This window comes from Lathyrus oleraceus, chromosome 1 (genome assembly GCF_024323335.1).
Source record: "Lathyrus oleraceus cultivar Zhongwan6 chromosome 1, CAAS_Psat_ZW6_1.0, whole genome shotgun sequence".
NCBI lineage: Eukaryota > Viridiplantae > Streptophyta > Magnoliopsida > Fabales > Fabaceae > Lathyrus > Lathyrus oleraceus.
Window position 1 is genome coordinate 361,871,570 of NC_066579.1, and position 16,914 is coordinate 361,888,483.

At 39.1% G+C, this 16,914-nt stretch overlaps 1 long non-coding RNA gene across 7 annotated transcripts; it reads right to left on the reverse strand.

Moving 5' to 3' along the window:
* Nucleotides 1–1,161: 1,161 nt before the first annotated feature.
* LOC127136592 (uncharacterized) lies at nt 1,162–15,407 on the reverse strand. 7 transcript variants are annotated; one of them, XR_007808681.1, is made up of 5 exons: nt 15,060–15,405; nt 14,857–14,955; nt 13,672–14,757; nt 13,050–13,584; nt 1,162–1,383 (listed from the first exon to the last, which is right to left on the reverse strand). It is a non-coding gene; the product is annotated as an uncharacterized LOC127136592 (long non-coding RNA). The 7 variants fall into 7 exon arrangements; XR_007808680.1 differs by lacking the exon at nt 1,162–1,383 and adding an exon at nt 12,758–12,981; XR_007808682.1 differs by lacking the exon at nt 1,162–1,383 and having other exon boundaries at nt 12,758–13,584; nt 13,672–14,428; nt 14,620–14,757; nt 15,060–15,402.
* Nucleotides 15,408–16,914: the final 1,507 nt, after the last annotated feature.

The window sequence follows — 16,914 nt, forward strand, 5'->3', positions numbered from 1 at the left end:
CTGCTGATGTATGGGTGCATCTGGAGTTTCATGTTAAAGTGAATTTGGCACTTTGCTACTTATCAAAACTGATAAGAGAGCATCCAAGTTGGCCTGACACTTCTATAGAATTTGACGGAGAAGGCTCTTACTCCGAAGAGTCAATGATTTAATACGAGAAATCAAGTGATAGTTTCAAACAAAAGTTATATGCCGGGTTTGATCTTTTGGAATAAAATTCCTTGTTGACTCCGTGTTATCTAATCAGCATGATCTTACTCTTACTTTTCCATCATGGGCTGTGGTACATTGGGTATGATGCGACAGACGGAAGTACCCAAGGAGAACTGTCTCAAAAGAAGAGTGATAGATTTGATGTTTCCGTTTTATCTCATTCTCAATTCAAACCCCTCTTTAAAACTGAAGAAGAAACCTCCTTTTTGTATTCAAGATTTTTTTTATGCCTGCGGTATGGATTATTCTCAGCCAAGTTCAACTCTTAAGAAAGCTTCACAGTGTCACTTGGAAGGTGTATTTAAGAGCTGTTTTGAGGAGTCAATTGAGGTCTATTAGCAAAGATCCTGTCAAAAAGCATCTTGAAATCCTTGATTTAATTGAATATTATTTATATTTTTCATTAGCTTGGCTTCGTAGAAAACCAGAAGCCCTTCTATTCATGGTGCAGCCTTTCTTAATTGCACACGATGGCTGTAATCATTATGAGGTTGATATGGTGAATCTGCTCAGAATTCTTTCATAACTAATACAGAAGATGAAAGGTGGAAGATTTTAGGGACCTGCCTGCGGCAGCATATGTCTAGATGCATGATATCTAATTTGAATTTAGTTCTCTTTAAACTTGAAGATGAAAGTTTATCTAGTACTTTTCACAGTTATAGAGAATCTAATACTCCCAGAAATATGGATTCTGATAAGCATCAGTTTGCCAAAGCAGATTCTATTAGTCACATTTAGCTTATGTGATTTATTGACGACAACAGTTACTCATATTTCTTCTTATCATGTTAAACAACTTGCGGAATTTTTGTGGCGAAAATCGCAGAATGGTTCAAATGTTATGACTCTTGAATAGTTAAGACAAACAAGTCAATCAGAACCGAATCACAATGAAAACCTGGATGTTCCTGAATTGGTCAAAAGGATTCTAACCATAAGCCTATCAAAAAAAAAATGGAATGATTTGTATATAATTATGACAGGATTTCACAAAACTGTTGTTTTTACATGATGATGAAAGCAAAATCGACAAACTATCTGCTAATCACAACGTAGAACCTTCTCTAAACGCTATTTCTTTGCATCTCAAAGCCATGCCAATTCTGCGTTTCTTCTAACCGCCGTCACCCAAAATTCAGGATGAAGCACTTGCAGTTACGGTGTCACCTGAAACCAATAAAGAAGCACAAGTTTAATTTTCAAAATTCACAAAAAAAACAAGTTTGCAGCATACCACAATAACCCCCCATCTTCAAGGCCTAGTCTCTCATTTCAAGACAGCAACATAGCTAGCAAGTTTGTTGGAGCAGACTTCCGGATTACAACGTTCTTCGCCACAGCAGATACAAGAGTTGTTCTCATTAAATTGGCATTTCGACTATTGAATACGGTAATACTGGAGGCATTTCCGGTTTTTAAGCAGCAGAGGTTTGCAAAGGAGACCTTGGAGACTTCTACACCGTTGGCCAATCTTCTAGATTTGTACACCTTACTGTGAGATAGAAAGTTGTTGTGCCAATGTTTACACTACGATAGTTATAGCCGGAGTAATCCATCACTCACATTTCCAACAAGAGTTATAGCCGGAGTAATCCATCACTCACACTTCCAATAAGAGAGAGGTCCACACTAGAATGAGAGCCAAGTTCAAGAGATTTAAAACTCAAACAAACTCAAACCGGCAATGCATTGGATGCTGCAGAACGCCTTGCTCGTGAGACCGAACTTCCAACTATCCAACAAATTTCACCAAAATTACAACCAGTGACCTGCCAAAGAACAAATCAGCAGAGGATAAGAGATATCAAAGAACAATTTTAGCAAAACACATGGCTCTTAATGGAGGAGACCTTCACCTCACTACAAAAAGCAAAGAAGCTCACACGTGACCACTTATTCTTTGCTGCCTTTGTTGCAGTTGACAAAAGCCATGCTTTTGATGCGGCAGTATCGACACTAGCTGTGTTTGGTGTTGCCGGCGAGTTAGGAATGAAGATGGCTAAAGATCCTGCGTCGTTACGGATGCACTTGATTGATGCTCTCTATGGGCTTGACGAAGCTACATATTACAATCTCATGTTAATATCGCAAGCTCGTGTTGAAGTCTGAAGATCTTCATGCAGTACTTGCACATTTGACCTGTTCGATTCATGGGCTTACAAATAAGATTTCACACACAATTATACGATCAAAGTTGAAAACATACAAGATCAATATCATTTTCATCTATAATTGAAAAGTAAAAACCACCCAGTCCTTTTTTCCATCTTTTACAGCACTGTTTTAGTAGGACAAATGGATACTGATCCTCAGCAATGTCTTAGCACCATCAGTAGCAATCTGTTCTGGTAGGATAAGAGGTTTCAGTTCAGCAAACCCCCTTTCATTCTTGAACTTTCCCGTGCTCCCTTCAACTCAGTGGCGATTAATGAGCTTATCTCAGCACAGTGAGTTTGCTTGCGTGAAACTGAGTGTTGGCTTGAGGTCGTAAGGTTGGGGCAGTTGTTGGAAAGTATTTGTAGAGACGGGGAAAGACTGTTTTTATCAAATGAAGAAGCTGAAGTCAAATGTATAGTTCTCCAAGGAAATTGATTGAACTGGAAACTGCAATTACTTCATTGAAACAATCAAAATAAATTCGCATGAGTCAAATAATCAACTGTTTCAAATGTAAAGATAGCAAGCATAATTCAGGTTACAAACACAAGGCAAATGTGAGGTCCTACTGCCTGCAGTTTGAAGAGCAACAAACACAGTTCAATTGATCAAAAGATTAAGGAACATCTAAGGCAATCTGCACCTACCATGGCTGCGTTTACGAAGGCGAGGGTTGCATTTGCTAGGATTTTCCGGATAATTGATCACAAGCTTGAAATTGACAGTTGATAATCCTCTCACAAGCCACCCAAGAACCGAAGTTACTCATGAATACTCCGAATTCACTGCAGTAAAAGCAAAACAACAAGTCAGTTAAAATTTCAGAAAAAATCCCAAAATGGCATAGAGACAAAACAGAGAGAAAAAGCATGAGTTCAGAATACCTTTTCCAAATCCAAACATCCAAATGGACCGATGCAAGCTGAGCGCCCTAAAGGATTTCGCAGGTTTCCCCTTTTGATCTGAGGAACCAGTTCAAAACCCTAAACAGGGTGAATATAAAAGAAAAACCTAATCAGCAAAAGGGGGGAGAACGAAAAACCCTAGAGAATTCGACGGCTACTAAAAAGCGAAAAACCCTAATACCTTTCCACCGAAAAAGAAAGAGAGGCCTCCTCCACCAGGTCGCGACCACGGAATCCCAAGGATCGTTAACCTCGCGCTCACGGTCAGCTTCGCACACAACAAACCCTTCTGCCGTTGACGGCTTTCGGCGACCACTAGCGAGTTACGAAGCATAGAAGTTCGTGGGAGCAGGAGATTCACAGTGAAGAGGATCCGTCTGAAAAACCAACGAGAAAGGTGAGAGTTTTGTTGATTTTTTGAAGCCATGGCTTGTTTGCATTTAGAGAGAGATCGAGAGAATGGATTTGCTTTTTGAGGGAAATGAACGAATATGTGGTGATTTGTTTCACTTTCTTTCAGTTTGTTTCTTTTATTTATTTTAAGGCGTTTAAAACCCATTTAAAACCCACCTGTGAGGGTTACTGTGCCACTTAATGACCGTTTGGCTTTTCCTTGCAACTTTTCGTTAACTACAGTTGGCATTGATGATGGTCAGCCTTGTTATCTCCACCCAACAGCCATGCGGCTAGGGTTGGCTCTTGGGATTCTCTCACCATTTTCGTGGGCTTTAGTTGCCCATTAGCTTAAACAACCCATTTTAGTTAGTTTTTATTTTAATTTATCTTTATATATTTAAGTTGTTGTTAAGCTAACAAATGACCATGAGTAGCTGAGTGGAGAGAAGGCAATGTCATCTTCTTTAGTGGGACGAGTTCGATACCTGGGAATAGCATATCTTCATATATTTTTATTTTTATGCTTGCTATTTTTTTTATAATTTCTTACTATTTATTTCACCATTTTGTACCTTTTTATCATGTCCTTTTTTTTTACGCTTGTTGATTTTATTCTTTCCGGTTTAATTTTTAATGTGTTGTAAATAACTTACTTATTTATTTATTTCGTTCGACTTACTTTTGGACGTATTCTCCACGAACTTATGCGCCATGTGAATTTAATTGACCAACACCTCAAACATTCACATTAATCTTTCTATCCAAATGTATCTCTTTTAATAAAATAAAATGTGAAGAAAAAGGTTACCTGGATGGAATGTCCAGTCGTAATCCCGAATATTAGGCTCAAGCTGTAAGAGCTTGCAAGCCGTTAATATTCGTCTTCTCTTTAATACTCTAATATTCAAATCATTTTCTATATAAAAATTGGAAGAAAAAGGTTACCTGGATGGAATGTCCAGTCGTAATCCCGAATATTAGGCTCAAGCTGTAAGAGCTTGCAAGCCGTTAATATTCGTCTTCTCTTTAATATTCAAATCATTTTTCTAAATAAAACGTGAAGAAAAAGGTTACCTGGATGGAATGTCCAGTCGTAATCCCGAATATTAGGCTCAAGCTGTAAGAGCTTGCAAGTCATAAATATTCGTCTTCTCTTTCACACTCCAAGATTCAAAACCTCTTCTTAATAAAGTTGAAAGAAAAAGATTACCTGGAGGGAATATCCAGTCGTAATCCCGAATATTAGGCTCAAGCTGTAAGAGCTTGCAAGCCATAAATATTCGTCTTCCCTCCAAAACATTCATAAATATCCGAATCATTTTCTTAGCAATATTGGAAAGAAACAGACTGCCTGGGTGGAATGTCCAGACGTAGTCCCGAGTATTAGACCCAAGCTGTAAGAGCTTGTAGGTCACAAGTACTCGTCTTTCAAACTTCAAAATACCTAATTCCTACCTTAGTACTTTTTCAATAAAGATGGAAATGGAACATGGTGTATACCATGCACTCCTGAGGCTAGGATTCGAGATGTATATCTCGCTCATCCAAGTTCTCGCCATCACTCAAAATACATCCAACCAATCAAACCTTTTTTCTCGTCGCCGTGCGATTGATCAAAGAACCTTTTTCATAAATGAAAGATATATTGTCTTAAGTGATACAAAACAATGTTTCGGCCACGATTGTTGAGTCGAGATAAGTGACGCTTTTCCGAATGTAGATTTATAAATCCGTTCGATGTGTGGTATGCGTCCACTCCTCATCTGTTTTGGGTAAAACAATGTTTTCGTCGATTAATACAATATAGCTTTCGCTAAAATCGACCAACAAACAAACATTTTTCTACCCATAACTACGTAAGCCTTGATTTCTCTGTTGAGATACGTAGGAGCAGGATTTTTAAATCTTGTCAGGCCCATTAATAAAAAACTTAGGTTTAGTCCTTCGTCAAAAATCCAAAAACATTTTCCTCTCTTTTACTCTTTCTTTCCCACCTAATAACTGAAAAGTCTAACATTTCAACTAACATTAATGCACACAACTGACCTAATGGTTCCCGTTGAGTACAACGGACGTGAGGGGTGCTAATACCTTCCCCTTGCGTAATCGACTCCCGAACCCTGATATTGGTTGCGATGACCATATCTTATCCTTTTCTTTTGTCTTGGGTTTTATCGATATTTCCCCTTTCCTTTTTAGGAATAAATAAAGTTCGGTGGCGACTCTGTTCAGTCCATCATTGCGAGCGTGCGATCGCGCTTCGCTTTGAAGTCGTATCCCCAGTTTTTCGAGGTGCGACAGATGGCGACTCTGCTAGGGAATCACCCAATTCCTAAGCGAGTCAAGCCTAGTTAGGACGGTTGTGTGCCTTTGTTTGTTTAATTGTGTGGTTTTTCCCTTATTTGTTGCTTTTTAATATCTTTATTGTTATATTGATATTTGTTGTATATTGGTTCCACCGTGTTGGGTACTTGGATTTTGATTGCAAACCATGTGGGAAAGACTTTTTACCCGAGTCTCGAGTAAAAACATAAGATAGGACGAGGTTGAGTAGTGCGGGTCCGCGAGATGTATTTCTCGTTGGGTCGGTACGAGAACCTCACTTAGAGTAGATTCTTGAGAGGATGTTGTCGCTCGGCAAGTAAGTTGCCGTAAGCTTCGATATTTTCTTTAGGATCCATGACTCTGAGAACCATTTGTAGAACCTTAGTTCTTTGCCCAACTAGGAAAGATGGTTGCGTAGTGTGGGTCTGCGAGATGTATTTCTCGTTGGATCGATGCGAGAACCTCACTTAGAGTAGATTCTTTAGATGGAGTTGATGCCCGGCAAGTAAGTTGCCGCAGGTAGCAAACAGTCTAATGGATCCATGACTCTATGAACCTTTGTAACCCTAGATCATACCCGGTGAGAACCCCGTTTTGGAAAAGCAATCAAATTTATCAGTACCTCGGACTTTTGAACCCGTGTATTGAAAAAAAAACACAAATATGCATGGCTTGCATTGCATTCATTCACATTTCATTGCATCTGCATCTCATCATAACGCATGTCATTTTCCAGACAAAATACCAAAAAAACTCATCCATCTTTTGTCCGTGAAGCGAAGTGATTCTCAACACGCGTTTAGAACAAAGAACCATGTCTCGAGATATGATGGACGAGCTAAGGAAAAGCCAAGAAGTACTGAAGGAGGAACTTAATCTTTTGAAGAGCCAAATGAGATGGGTCTTGGAAACCCTGCAAGTCTTGTTGAGAAAAGAGGGTCACCCAATATACACTGCTGCAACAAAGAAAGCTATTATTCCACATCCATCTGGTGTTACCCTAAGTCAAGGGAAATTCTATGTGGCAACTCCTCATTTACCAATATATGGACCTCCCTCAAGACGTCATCATCAACATCCTCTGGCTATTGCTCCTCAAAGTCACCAAAACCAGGTTCAAAACAAAAATCAGAATCAGAACAAGAGGAACAAGGATCACAATGACTCGATTCCGGTGCCATATAGCAAGCTCTACCCGCTACTGATCCAGAATGCTTTGGTGACCCCTCGAGCTCTCACGCCTGTGTCACCATACCTACCATGGTACAATCCAAATGCAACGTGTGAATTCCATAAAGGGGCATTGGGACATGACCTAGATTCTTGCTGTGCGCTAAAAGCCTTGGTACGAGGACTGATTAACAAGAAGAGTTTAGTCTTTGAAGAAGATCACCCGAAGATCAAGTGCGAATACCATACTGGAACAATGGGGCACCCCATCAAGGAATGCAAGAGTTTTAAGCTCAAGCTGCAAGGATTGATTGACATAAGGTCACCAACACTCAAGGAAGAAGGCTCAGGTACATATACCTTGATTTCTGGGCCAGGTAGTGAGAAAGGGAAAGGACCCTTGAAAACCCTCAAGGTTTTGTACCACAAGGAAGATGTCAGGGATGTGGCTAGTGAGCTATCATTGTTTCCTGGTAAGAGCATTGAGATACCGCCTTGGATTTCCAATGTCACGACCTATACCAATGAAAGAAAAGGAGAAGTGAGTAGTGGATCCAAGAGGGTTGCGTTCGACGATGAGATTGAAAGAAAAGAATTTGAAGATCATCATGTCAAAAAGCTGGTTGATCCCAATCTTCAAGTTTGAAGAAATCAATTCCCTAAATCTGGCAATCATTTGGCTGTTTCAGCATTTCTTTTGTAGTTTCCTTGCATGTTGATTGTTAATTGCTTTTAAGCATTGTTGTTTTCTTTGAATTGGTATGATTAATGAAATGTTTATGCATCTTTTGAATTGATCCATTCGTATTCACTCGTTTTTCATTCATGTCAAAAACAAAAATACTCATCTCATTCACTTTTGTTTATCAAACCGTTGTGTTAACAAAGATTGGAGGGAGGATGATGAAAATAAAACACCTGAAATTGTTGTGGTATGCTTTTCAGTAAAACCTTGTCGAGGATGTAAGGCATTGTTTCAAATCCCCAAACACTGGAGTGATAAGGAGTTAATCCTTGGACAACCACTTTGAGCCTAGAAGTTGGTGTTTATTTCGGATCTAAAACCCTTAATCTTAACCTGGGGCAGGGTAGTTATGTTCAGATAGTTTGATCGTGCATTCGATCTTTCAAAAATCGTCCATATATACATCCTCCAATTAGGTTCAACCACATGTTATCCTTCGCGCACATGTTAAAATGTCGAAGAAGTTGAGAAAAGCTAAAATTAGTGTTGGTTGATCCTTATCCACCAATAATGTGGCAGTCAATACCTTTAAAAAATAAAATAAAAAAGCCCGCTAAGTCAAAAACCACAAAATGACTTAGGCAAAAGTTAGGGCATCCCGATGGACCGAAAGCTTCAAAAAAAACGGTCCAGGCAAAATTAGGGATAAAATAAATCAATCAAAAGAGGTCATTGAATCCTCGACAAAAATAAAATAAGGTGACTGCCATTTCAAGAAAATTCGTCTTGAATCCTCATCACACCTTCGAACCCTCTTGGAAGTCGAATGCGTGTATTGAATTAACTGAACATAGGAACTGGAGATCATCAAGAAGAAGGGGTGGGTAAAAGTAAATTTTGAGCCTTATATCCTTTTGTTTCAAAAGAAACCGCGAACCATACCACGTTACAACCCTTAAAAGACCTAATTGAGGCATGGTTTATTTTGAAAGCATACTACAACAAGGTTGTGTTAACCTGACTCTAAACGATGTTTGTTAATCATTTGGTGGCACCAACTTGCGTACTGTGAGTGACTAGATCATCATTGTGTTCTTATCATTGACCCGTTCACTGTATTTCACCCATTCATATCAATAAATTTTGATTTCAAATTTTTGCATAAGCATTGAATTAAAATTACCATTTTTGAATGAACAATCTTATTTGCGAGTCAACACTTAGCATCAAAGAAATGCCAACAATATGCAGTTGAGGAAATTGATAAAGTGAAAGAAGTCTATTCAGGGGCAAAGCGTTTTGAGCATCAGTTAATTCGAGCTAATCACCCTAAGGGTCATCTCGCCAAGAGTAATTTGCTTCAAGACTTAGACCGGGGCAAGCCACCTCAGAGCTCAGTAAGTCCAACTATCCAAGGAAAGTCAATCAAGAGTCTACCATTCCAACATTTGGTTAGCCAAGTTCAGACCGTTACAAGTTTCAAACACTTGGGGCAAGCCATCTCGAGGTAGTCTCATGGAAAGTTGTTTCCAAACCCACTTTCAAGGTGAACATTCCCAAAGACCCAACAAACTGGGGCAAGATGAGCCACAGAGGGGCAGAACCTTTTTCTTCATGCTTTCAAACTGCTCAAACAAATGCTGCCATACGTCAACAACTATTGAGTTTAAGACGAGTGCCCGAAAATTATGCTAGCACGATTCATTAATCCTCCAAAAGGATCCATTGGCTAAGCTGTGGCTATCAAACTGGATAAAATCCTCCTTTGACAACATCTATCATAAAATATTTGGTTGAGTTCTCGGTGTTGAGGAATCATGAGCTTCCATAAAAAGCCTTTACAAACTCCCAGTCTGCCCAGTGTCAGCATTCTCATAATCATGATCATTCATATATCATGCATAAAAGGAAATTCAAATCATGCATAGCCGAAATGTACTTCATGCTCATTTTGCATTGACCCAGGTCTTGTTGTCGATCCTAGATCCTTTGACCTCTAATTCCAGCTTGTCTTTGGTATCCCTAAACCAACATCCGGTTTTCCCGGTCATTTTCAAGTTCAATTGTTGCTATTCCGGGGTCAGGTCATACTTGAACCTGCTCTGAAGAGTCTTTCCAATTTTTGTTCAATACTATTCAGGTCATGTATGAACCTGTTATTGAGCTTTTATTCCGGGGTCAGGTCATACTTGAACCTGCTCTGAAGATTCTTTGTTCAATCCTATTCAGGTCATGTATGAACCTGTTGTTGAACCTTTTTATTCCGGGGTCCGGTCATACTTGAACCTGCTCTGAAGATTCTTTGTTCAATCCTATTCAGGTCATGTATGAACCTGTTGTTGAACCTTTTTATTCCGGGGTCCGGTCATATTTGAACCTGCTCTGAAGATCTTTTGTTCAATCCTATTCAGGTCATGTATGAACCTGTTGTTGAACCTTTTTATTCCGGTGTCAGGTCATACTTGAACCTGCTCTGAAGATTCTTTGTTCAATCCTATTCAGGTCATGTTTGAACTTGTTGTTGAACCCTTATTCCGGTGTCAGGTCATACTTGAACCCGCTCTGAAGATTTTTCTGTTTGTTCAATACCATTCAGGTCATGTATGAACCTGTTGTTGAACCCTTATTCCGGTGTCAGGTCATACATGAACCTGTCCTGAAGAGTTTTCTCCTTGATTATTCCCCAGCGTTGTCAGGTCATATATGAACCTGTTGTAGCATCTTTTCCTTCATTCGGTTTCGGTAAGTCATGTGTGAACTTACTCCCGAGATCCCTTGTATTCTAAGTGTCGTTCATCAAATCTCACTTTGAATACTCCCCAGTGTGTGCCTGTTTCTCCAACAGGATTGTTTCCCCAGCAAGTTGTTTCTTACCATTTGTCTGTCTCCCTGTGGATCATCAATATTCCCCACAGTTTGGTTTGTCTAGTAGCATCTCCTGTCAAGGGTCCATCATATCCCTAGCAGATGAAAATTACAAAAAGAATCATGCATCCATGCATATCATGTCATATCATATCATATCATATCATATCATATCATATCATGTCACATCATGTCATAGGGATTCAGGATCAAAATCCGGGTCTTCTTAGTATTTAACCATCTCCCACTATGATCATATGAAGAGTGTCCTGCTTCATATTCTCAAGTAGAAGATACTTAAATAGGGGCAACTGTCATACCCCGATTTTGGTCCTGAAAAAAAAATTGTCCCAATCAATCACATTCTTCTACTGTAAATATTTATGCAGAGACCCTTGAGGACGAACAACTTGCACTAGTCATTTGTCGCCTTGTTGAGGGCCATGGTGGACCATTAGAGCATCACTTAATTACTAAGTATACATTTCCGGCTAGCCTTTTGAAGGGGGAAATGGGCAATTATTATCAATCTTTTCATAGAATGCCACAGTTTTCCATAGAGATCGGGGATCCAAAGTCCACCGTTATGTCCAATTCTGGTTCTTTTTTTGGACCCTACTGTTGGTTTTTATTGTCAAATGCTTGCAACAAAGAATAGCACACGGAATGTTGTAGGAGAGCAAAATTCAACCATCCTTTTAAGGTGGGCAACTTTGATGACAATTACTGCTCTAAAAAGATACGGTATACCTCTTGAGGCATTGGAGTATTTCTCACCTTCTCCGAGCATGCTTGGGACTGCTGATCAAGCAAATGAATTGGGCGATGTTCTGTCCAGTACATTAAAGCCTTTGCCAGGAAAATCCTCTAACTGTTTATCTGCTGATGTATGGGTGCATCTGGAGTTTCATGTTAAAGTGAATTTGGCACTTTGCTACTTATCAAAACTGATAAGAGAGCATCCAAGTTGGCCTGACACTTCTATAGAATTTGACGGAGAAGGCTCTTACTCCGAAGAGTCAATGATTTAATACGAGAAATCAAGTGATAGTTTCAAACAAAAGTTATATGCCGGGTTTGATCTTTTGGAATAAAATTCCTTGTTGACTCCGTGTTATCTAATCAGCATGATCTTACTCTTACTTTTCCATCATGGGCTGTGGTACATTGGGTATGATGCGACAGACGGAAGTACCCAAGGAGAACTGTCTCAAAAGAAGAGTGATAGATTTGATGTTTCCGTTTTATCTCATTCTCAATTCAAACCCCTCTTTAAAACTGAAGAAGAAACCTCCTTTTTGTATTCAAGATTTTTTTTATGCCTGCGGTATGGATTATTCTCAGCCAAGTTCAACTCTTAAGAAAGCTTCACAGTGTCACTTGGAAGGTGTATTTAAGAGCTGTTTTGAGGAGTCAATTGAGGTCTATTAGCAAAGATCCTGTCAAAAAGCATCTTGAAATCCTTGATTTAATTGAATATTATTTATATTTTTCATTAGCTTGGCTTCGTAGAAAACCAGAAGCCCTTCTATTCATGGTGCAGCCTTTCTTAATTGCACACGATGGCTGTAATCATTATGAGGTTGATATGGTGAATCTGCTCAGAATTCTTTCATAACTAATACAGAAGATGAAAGGTGGAAGATTTTAGGGACCTGCCTGCGGCAGCATATGTCTAGATGCATGATATCTAATTTGAATTTAGTTCTCTTTAAACTTGAAGATGAAAGTTTATCTAGTACTTTTCACAGTTATAGAGAATCTAATACTCCCAGAAATATGGATTCTGATAAGCATCAGTTTGCCAAAGCAGATTCTATTAGTCACATTTAGCTTATGTGATTTATTGACGACAACAGTTACTCATATTTCTTCTTATCATGTTAAACAACTTGCGGAATTTTTGTGGCGAAAATCGCAGAATGGTTCAAATGTTATGACTCTTGAATAGTTAAGACAAACAAGTCAATCAGAACCGAATCACAATGAAAACCTGGATGTTCCTGAATTGGTCAAAAGGATTCTAACCATAAGCCTATCAAAAAAAAAATGGAATGATTTGTATATAATTATGACAGGATTTCACAAAACTGTTGTTTTTACATGATGATGAAAGCAAAATCGACAAACTATCTGCTAATCACAACGTAGAACCTTCTCTAAACGCTATTTCTTTGCATCTCAAAGCCATGCCAATTCTGCGTTTCTTCTAACCGCCGTCACCCAAAATTCAGGATGATGCACTTGCAGTTACGGTGTCACCTGAAACCAATAAAGAAGCACAAGTTTAATTTTCAAAATTCACAAAAAAAAACAAGTTTGCAGCATACCATAATAACCCCCCATCTTCAAGGCCTAGTCTCTCATTTCAAGACAGCAACTTAGCTAGCAAGTTTGTTGAAGCAGACTTCCGGATTACAACGTTCTTCGCCACAGCAGATACAAGAGTTGTTCTCATTAAATTGGCATTTCGACTATTGAATACGGTAATACTGGAGGCATTTCCGGTTTTTAAGCAGCAGAGGTTTGCAAAGGAGACCTTGGAGACTTCTACACCGTTGGCCAATCTTCTAGATTTGTATACCTTACTGTGAGATAGAAAGTTGTTGTGCCAATGTTTACACTACGATAGTTATAGCCGGAGTAATCCATCACTCACATTTCCAACAAGAGTTATAGCCGGAGTAATCCATCACTCACACTTCCAATAAGAGAGAGGTCCACACTAGAATGAGAGCCAAGTTCAAGAGATTTAAAACTCAAACAAACTCAAACCGGCAATGCATTGGATGCTGCAGAACGCCTTGCTCGTGAGACCGAACTTCCAACTATCCAACAAATTTCACCAAAATTACAACCAGTGACCTGCCAAAGAACAAATCAGCAGAGGATAAGAGATATCAAAGAACAATTTTAGCAAAACACATGGCTCTTAATGGAGGAGACCTTCACCTCACTACAAAAAGCAAAGAAGCTCACACGTGACCACTTATTCTTTGCTGCCTTTGTTGCAGTTGACAAAAGCCATGCTTTTGATGCGGCAGTATCGACACTAGCTGTGTTTGGTGTTGCCGGCGAGTTAGGAATGAAGATGGCTAAAGATCCTGCGTCGTTACGGATGCACTTGATTGATGCTCTCTATGGGCTTGACGAAGCTACATATTACAATCTCATGTTAATATCGCAAGCTCGTGTTGAAGTCTGAAGATCTTCATGCAGTACTTGCACATTTGACCTGTTCGATTCATGGGCTTACAAATAAGATTTCACACACAATTATACGATCAAAGTTGAAAACATACAAGATCAATATCATTTTCATCTATAATTGAAAAGTAAAAACCACCCAGTCCTTTTTTCCATCTTTTACAGCACTGTTTTAGTAGGACAAATGGATACTGATCCTCAGCAATGTCTTAGCACCATCAGTAGCAATCTGTTCTGGTAGGATAAGAGGTTTCAGTTCAGCAAACCCCCTTTCATTCTTGAACTTTCCCGTGCTCCCTTCAACTCAGTGGCGATTAATGAGCTTATCTCAGCACAGTGAGTTTGCTTGCGTGAAAGTGAGTGTTGGCTTGAGGTCGTAAGGTTGGGGCAGTTGTTGGAAAGTATTTGTAGAGACGGGGAAAGACTGTTTTTATCAAATGAAGAAGCTGAAGTCAAATGTATAGTTCTCCAAGGAAATTGATTGAACTGGAAACTGCAATTACTTCATTGAAACAATCAAAATAAATTCGCATGAGTCAAATAATCAACTGTTTCAAATGTAAAGATAGCAAGCATAATTCAGGTTACAAACACAAGGCAAATGTGAGGTCCTACTGCCTGCAGTTTGAAGAGCAACAAACACAGTTCAATTGATCAAAAGATTAAGGAACATCTAAGGCAATCTGCACCTACCATGGCTGCGTTTACGAAGGCGAGGGTTGCATTTGCTAGGATTTTCCGGATAATTGATCACAAGCTTGAAATTGACAGTTGATAATCCTCTCACAAGCCACCCAAGAACCGAAGTTACTCATGAATACTCCGAATTCACTGCAGTAAAAGCAAAACAACAAGTCAGTTAAAATTTCAGAAAAAATCCCAAAATGGCATAGAGACAAAACAGAGAGAAAAAGCATGAGTTCAGAATACCTTTTCCAAATCCAAACATCCAAATGGACCGATGCAAGCTGAGCGCCCTAAAGGATTTCGCAGGTTGCCCCTTTTGATCTGAGGAACCAGTTCAAAACCCTAAACAGGGTGAATATAAAAGAAAAACCTAATCAGCAAAAGGGGGGGAGAACGAAAAACCCTAGAGAATTCGACGGCTACTAAAAAGCGAAAAACCCTAATACCTTTCCACCGAAAAAGAAAGAGCGGCCTCCTCCACCAGGTCGCGACCACGGAATCCCAAGGATCGTTAACCTCGCGCTCACGGTCAGCTTCGCACACAACAAACCCTTCTGCCGTTGACGGCTTTCGGCGACCACTAGCGAGTTACGAAGCATAGAAGTTCGTGGGAGCAGGAGATTCACAGTGAAGAGGATCCGTCTGAAAAACCAACGAGAAAGGTGAGAGTTTTGTTGATTTTTTGAAGCCATGGCTTGTTTGCATTTAGAGAGAGATTGAGAGAATGGATTTGCTTTTTGAGGGTAATGAACGAATATGTGGTGATTTGTTTCACTTTCTTTCAGTTTGTTTCTTTTATTTATTTTAAGGCGTTTAAAACCCATTTAAAACCCACCTGTGAGGGTTACTGTGCCACTTAATGACCGTTTGGCTTTTCCTTGCAACTTTTCGTTAACTACAGTTGGCATTGATGATGGTCAGCCTTGTTATCTCCACCCAACAGCCATGCGGCTAGGGTTGGCTCTTGGGATTCTCTCACCATTTTCGTGGGCTTTAGTTGCCCATTAGCTTAAACAACCCATTTTAGTTAGTTTTTATTTTAATTTATCTTTATATATTTAAGTTGTTGTTAAGCTAACAAATGACCATGAGTAGCTGAGTGGAGAGAAGGCAATGTCATCTTCTTTAGTGGGACGAGTTCGATACTTGGGAATAGCATATCTTCATATATTTTTATTTTTATGCTTGCTATTTTTTTTATAATTTCTTACTATTTATTTCACCATTTTGTACCTTTTTATCATGTCCTTTTTTTTTACGCTTGTTGATTTTATTCTTTCCGGTTTAATTTTTAATGTGTTGTAAATAACTTACTTATTTATTTATTTCGTTCGACTTACTTTTGGACGTATTCTCCACGAACTTATGCGCCATGTGAATTTAATTGACCAACACCTCAAACATTCACATTAATCTTTCTATCCAAATGTATCTCTTTTAATAAAATAAAATGTGAAGAAAAAGGTTACCTGGATGGAATGTCCAGTCGTAATCCCGAATATTAGGCTCAAGCTGTAAGAGCTTGCAAGCCGTTAATATTCGTCTTCTCTTTAATACTCTAATATTCAAATCATTTTCTATATAAAAATTGGAAGAAAAAGGTTACCTGGATGGAATGTCCAGTCGTAATCCCGAATATTAGGCTCAAGCTGTAAGAGCTTGCAAGCCGTTAATATTCGTCTTCTCTTTAATATTCAAATCATTTTTCTAAATAAAACGTGAAGAAAAAGGTTACCTGGATGGAATGTCCAGTCGTAATCCCGAATATTAGGCTCAAGCTGTAAGAGCTTGCAAGTCATAAATATTCGTCTTCTCTTTCACACTCCAAGATTCAAAACCTCTTCTTAATAAAGTTGAAAGAAAAAGATTACCTGGAGGGAATATCCAGTCGTAATCCCGAATATTAGGCTCAAGCTGTAAGAGCTTGCAAGCCATAAATATTCGTCTTCCCTCCAAAACATTCATAAATATCCGAATCATTTTCTTAGCAATATTGGAAAGAAACAGACTGCCTGGGTGGAATGTCCAGACGTAGTCCCGAGTATTAGACCCAAGCTGTAAGAGCTTGTAGGTCACAAGTACTCGTCTTTCAAACTTCAAAATACCTAATTCCTACCTTAGTACTTTTTCAATAAAGATGGAAATGGAACATGGTGTATACCATGCACTCCTGAGGCTAGGATTCGAGATGTATATCTCGCTCATCCAAGTTCTCGCCATCACTCAAAATACATCCAACCAATCAAACCTTTTTTCTCGTCGCCGTGCGATTGATCAAAGAACCTTTTTCATAAATGAAAG